The sequence below is a fragment of the Rhincodon typus genome, chromosome 33 (assembly GCF_021869965.1).
Source record: "Rhincodon typus isolate 14 chromosome 33, sRhiTyp1.1, whole genome shotgun sequence".
Taxonomy (NCBI): Eukaryota; Metazoa; Chordata; class Chondrichthyes; order Orectolobiformes; family Rhincodontidae; genus Rhincodon; species Rhincodon typus.
This window is the reverse complement of record NC_063364.1, coordinates 35,144,500-35,149,300: the sequence shown is the minus strand read 5'-3', so window position 1 is coordinate 35,149,300 and position 4,801 is coordinate 35,144,500. Positions and strand designations below refer to the sequence as shown.

General features: G+C 45.8%; 1 protein-coding gene across 1 annotated transcript in view; it reads left to right on the top strand.

The window, feature by feature from the left end:
• The window catches only part of bloc1s6 (biogenesis of lysosomal organelles complex-1, subunit 6, pallidin), an 18,671-nt gene that overhangs the window by 12,453 nt on the left and 1,417 nt on the right, over positions 1–4,801 (top strand). The gene's annotated exons all lie outside the window — the stretch shown is intronic.

Here is a 4,801-nt window from a genome sequence, read left to right as displayed (position 1 = left end):
TGGGAGGGTCAGTGCCGAGGGAGCGCCGCACTGTGGGAGGGTCAGTGGTGAATGAGCTGTTGTGTGGTGAGAGGAGCACCAATACTAATGATCCCCATTATTCAAGGAACCAAAGGACAGTGTGATGTCTGTGCTGTGACTCCCAGACAATGGTTGCAGCGTATTTTATAATATGGAAGTGTGATAGGTTACAGTGTCTGTATGATCCGCCAATTTCAAGATTTGTATCATATAATTGATACAGTAACCCTTTTTTAATTAGAATTTGTCCACTCCCTGTGCTTGCCCAGACACTGGTTGTGGTGTATTAACCCTTTTAATTGTGTCTCTTCCCACCCGCCCCCCCCCCCGCCCCCCACTCCACCCCACACTGGTTTCTGGTGTCTGTACTATAGCTTGGCACACCTTCTCGGGTGGATAATTGTGGCGTTTTCACATTGACGTATTCATACGTCTCTCTCTCTCTCTCTCCTTCATGTTATGTCTGTGTGTACCTCTCTCCTTTCCCAAGTTAAGTTGATGACACATGGGGAGACCTAATTCTTTCCCATCATGTCTGTGTTTGAATTATCCGTCTCCACATCCTTCTGTATTTCTTTGACCTTTTTTCTTTCTCCGCATATCTGACTGGAGTTCACTTTGAGTGGGGTTGGGGATGTCCTTTTTGACTGTATCTCTCCAGGTATGGGTGCTCTACTGCTATTTCCAATTCTCCTGCTTTCTGGTCTATAATTGGCTATAATGTTACTCCGTTGACTAGTGTGCGTGACTGGGTGCGAAGTAGAATATTGACTGTGTAAAAGGAGTAATCACAGCAGGGTGGGTCCATACTGCCACTTGTGGAGCCTTGTGCCATTTGCCTGATTCCCCTTTGGTACCCGGCCAAAGGGATATGCTGCACGCTCCCACCCACCAGATTGTAATATCCCAGTCTTCTGTATCTGGTACGATAGTTGCATCCAGCTGTGGGATTGCAGTACCACTGCACCGAGTGTTGATTTGGCTTCTCCCTTTTCTGACAGCTTTCATGATACAGCAGACAGTGCTGTCACTTCCCTGCAGGAGCTAATCTTGGATGGTTTACTCATGAACCCAGTTTAGCAGTTCGTGTTGGCCTGTCTGCTCCAAGTTATGGAGCACATCATTCAGTAACCAAGTTCCATAGGCTATGCATAGCCGTTGACACCGCCTCCACCATCTGATATGTCCCAGGAAGTCTAAACATCCAATTTACTAACTGTTTGCCTGTTGTTCCAGGATCTCTGTTGCAGTGGTAGCATTATACCGGACGCATTCAAAAGCAAGGGCTTTAGCTGATGGGAAACATTGGTGTAGGAAACCTATTGAGGTTTGAGAATACTAGGCCACTGACTAGTCCGTTCATTTGCTCGGGCTGTTTGGGTTGTGGGGTTAGTACTGGGGATGAATGATGTTTTTTGGTTGCTCAAATCTCTCATGGTCTCTCCTGCTGCTGCTGTTGGGACGGGGTTGGGGGGAGGAGCAGAGGAGTTCCTCGGTTTAGACTTTATTGACTTGTACATGCACCTTTCAGCATCGTCCCAACACCTCAGAGAGGCCGCTTGGGGTTGAAAACCATTCCACCACATCACCCCATGCTCTGTTGTCTTTCTGTAAGGAGACATTTGTCCTCTGATGGTTGACATGACATATTGAGTTGAGGATGGTGCCATTGTTGAGATTATCCCTGTCTAAGGCTAAGCCTCCCTTTGTTGTTTCTATCTGCCACCCTACACTTTTTGTTTGTAGTGAAATAATTGGTATATCAGGCATCTCATTTCAATTGCTGTTGACTCATGGTGATTAATTATGTTTGTCAGGTTAGGTTTAGGATTAGGGTCCTTCTAACTTCTTCTCACAGGGTCCCTGGACTGTGGTCAGTTTCAGTTGGTGTAAATTATCTGAGGTACCTGCAGCCCATCCCAAAAATCCCCTGCCCCAGTTCACACCTCTCTCACTGTTTCCACCTAAAGATTTGTTTATCTTGGTCTTGTTGCAGATACAGCACTTTGACCCTATCTGCTTTTTCCCAAATAGGAACAGAATCTACCTGGGAGAGATTGTAGGTTCTCTGCTCTATTTGGAAATACCATATCCCCTTTGGTATTTCACTTTCCGTCGGGATTTTTCCCCAGCAATCTTCCAGCCATCCAACACCTTACATCATTGCTTTTGGGGTCTGTAATTAAACACCACATTGTGGGCTGTTCACAACAACTAGTTTCAGTCCAATTTAAAAATTGCATTCCATTTTGGTTTGTCACAAAGCGTTTGGGGGCTGATTGTTACTGTGGAACATACACACAAGGTATTTCACTTCAAACACATCCAATGAGTCAGGTGATCAGCTCTGGGATTCAAATGTTCATTTTTGCCACAGCTTATAATGAGGGTATGAGCATAGGACGTTAATCCTCCGAACCTCCTTTAGATTTCTGTAGCTGGCTTCAGTGCATCCAACACCCATTCTCTTGGAGTTCTATCAGCATCTTTTGATGCCCAGGCCAAATACCTTCTGAGGTGGTAGACATGCTTGCCGAGCCAGTAGGTTTGGTTGCAAATGTTCCGTCACCCTGCTAGGTAACATTGTCAGTGTGCCTCCGGTGAAGCGTCAGTGTTCAGTCCCGCTTTTTATTTATTTGTATCCAACACACCATACTTCTACAGACTCCCCAAGGTACACAAATCAGGGGATACCCCTCAGACCCATTGTCTCACTTCCAGGTACACCAACATTTGGACTTGCCAAAGAACTACAACAGAAATTGAAATGCTTAGTGGACAACACTACCTGCTTCATTCATTGATCCCAAGAATTGCTCAACATCATCAAGGACACCAGGATAGAAGAGGACGAGATGATGATATCCTTTGGCGTGTAACAGCAGTATTTACATCCATAAACATCGACCTGGCCAAAGGGGCAATTGCCATACTGCTGGACGAATTAAGTAAGCAGGCATCCCAGTATACCAACAACATCAATAAGGACACCACCGTGAAACTACTAGATCACAACTCACTTCACCGTCAACGATGGCATATACAAACAAATCAACGGAACACCAATGGGATCCCCAATATCAGGACTGATTGCAGAAGCAGTAATGCAAAGTTTAGAACGGACAGTGCTCCCCACTATGCGACCCAAACTCTGGGTCCAATGTGTAGATGAAATCTTCGCGATTATCAAACACACAAAACCAGAAGAAACGGTGGCTCAGTGGTTAGCACTGCTGCCTCACAGTGCCAGGGATCCGGGTTCGATTCCACCCTTGGGCGACTGTCTGTGTGGAGTTTACACGTTCTCCCCGTGTCTGCGTGGGTTCCCTTCGGGTGCTCTGGTTTCCTCCCACAGTCCAAAGATGCGCATGCTAGGTGGATTGGCCATGCTAAATTGCCTGTAGTGTTCAGGGATGTGTAGATTAGGTGGGTTATAGTGGGGTGGGTCTGGGTGGGATGATTTGAGGTTTGGTGTGGACTGATTGGGCCGAAGGGCCTGTTTCCACACTGTAGGGATTCTATGAAACCCACTTACACATAAACAACATTCTCACTGGGATAAAATTCATGAAAGAAAAAGAGAACAACCGATTACCCTTCCTGGATATAATGATAGAACGCAAAAACAACGGGGGAACTCCAGACTAGCGTATATAGAAAGACCACACATATTGACCAAATATTCAATTACACTAGCAAACACCCCAATGCCCAAAAACGGAGCTGCATCAGGACACTATTTAAATGAGTCACAACACATTGCAGCAACCCGGAACTATGCGAAGCAGAACAGGAGCACCTATACGGAGTCTTCAAAAGGAATGGATACCCAAAAAGCACAATCCGCTGTTACCTTTGAGACAGACTACAATGGGAAGATACAACACGACCAGACTCACTAATCACCCGACCATACATCAAGGACATTGCAGGGATGACCACAAGACGACTCAGCCCTAGGTATCAGGGTAGCTCACAGACCAACAACCACCCTGCGATACCTACTGATGAACGTAAAGATCCCATACCCAAAACCAGCAAAATCGGTGTAGTATACAAAATACCATGCAGTGACTGTGACAAACACTGCATAGGCCAAACCAGAAGAAAACTGATAATACGAATACTTGAACACCAACTAGCCACCAAGAGACACGACCAGTTCTCACTTGCCTCACTACACATGGACAAAGAGAGACACAAATTTGACAGGGACAACACATCAATAATCGCACAAGCCAAACAGATGCGCCAGGGAATTCCTGGAGGCCTGGTACTCTAACTGGAACTCCAACAACAAACACCATTGAATTAGACCCTGTGTACAAACCACTGAGAAACCGAACCAGAAGTGATGCCAAACACCCCAACAAACTGAGGCATATAAATAACTAGTGGGACAGAACACCAACGCTTCACTGAGGCACACTGACAATGTTACCCAGTGGGGTGATGAAATATTTGCAATCAAACCCACCGGCTCGGCGATCAAGTCTACAACCTCAGCCACAACCCGAGCTATAAATCTTCTCAAACTTCAAATACCTTCTTTTCACATCTTTAAGAATGCTAGATCATCCCTATTTGTGCAGTAATTTCCCTGAGATCTGGACGTATGCTGCTCAGTTCCATTCAATATAGTCCATCACACTTTTTTAAAAGTTGTGGTAATACCTCCCAAATTCCTTCCCACTGGTTCTAGGGTAACTCCAATGATATGGGACTGCTGCCCTGTCAGAGGTCAGTGGCGACGGAGTGGGCATTATTGGAGGGTCAGTGC